Consider the following 447-nt stretch of genomic DNA (forward strand, 5'->3'; position numbering starts at 1 on the left):
CACCGGGGACTGGCAGGGGACTCACGGGGAAAACCACAAAGGAAAGCCGGGGAACAGGTAGGATCAGGCCGGCTGGCAGGGCAAACACACAGGGAGCAAGGGCGACATAAACAAACAACTTACAGGGGAAAGGCGCGGCGAACAAACTCACAATAGGACGGCTGGACAGGCAGAAGGATCTGACAAAGAACAAAGAAAACACAGGGGTTAAATACAAGAGGTAACGAGGTAATGGGGAACAGGCGAGACGTCAGGTGAAGCACATCAGGGCGGGGCTGGACAATCAGACAAGCCAACGTAAAGCTAGACAAGACCAGACAAAACAGGAAACATACTACCACAATAAAACGGGAGAAAGAACAAACAGACACACAAGGACACAAGACAGAATCAAACAACACAAGACCAAGGAGAAAACAAAGACAAAAACACAAGGAGGCCAAAGAC

Source organism: Etheostoma spectabile, chromosome 3, assembly GCF_008692095.1.
Source record: "Etheostoma spectabile isolate EspeVRDwgs_2016 chromosome 3, UIUC_Espe_1.0, whole genome shotgun sequence".
NCBI classification, from domain to species: Eukaryota; Metazoa; Chordata; class Actinopteri; order Perciformes; family Percidae; genus Etheostoma; species Etheostoma spectabile.